We start from the raw sequence: 419 nt of genomic DNA on the forward strand, positions 1-419 counted from the left end.
ACCTCCTAGCCATTTTCAGTTTAACAACCTCTCCCGACACGTTCACAGCCCCACAGAAGCAGTGGCTGCACCTTTCGGATCCGTATAACGCTCTGACACCCACAGTGCCTTTTCAAAACACACGTACAGGGCAAAGGTGCTCATGGAGCAGAACCTCAGGGCTGCTCCAGACTCCGCCTGCAGCTCCCACCCGTGCTGCACAGCTCCCTGCCCTCTTCATCGTGCCCCAGCCCTTTGTAACACCCTCCAGCGATCACTCCAAGCCTGACTCCCAACTGAGGTCACTCCACCTCAGCTTTATTACCCAGCCAATCTCACAAAGTCCTTCAGGAAACCTCCCACATCAGCCCGTTCCCTGACTCCTCCAAAGCACCTCTCCCCGGCAGGGGCAGGGACCGGGAGGGCTCCCCGGGGCCGCA

The sequence above is a fragment of the Chaetura pelagica genome, unplaced genomic scaffold (assembly GCF_000747805.2).
Source record: "Chaetura pelagica isolate M959 unplaced genomic scaffold, ChaPel_1.0 scaffold286, whole genome shotgun sequence".
Lineage (NCBI taxonomy): Eukaryota > Metazoa > Chordata > Aves > Apodiformes > Apodidae > Chaetura > Chaetura pelagica.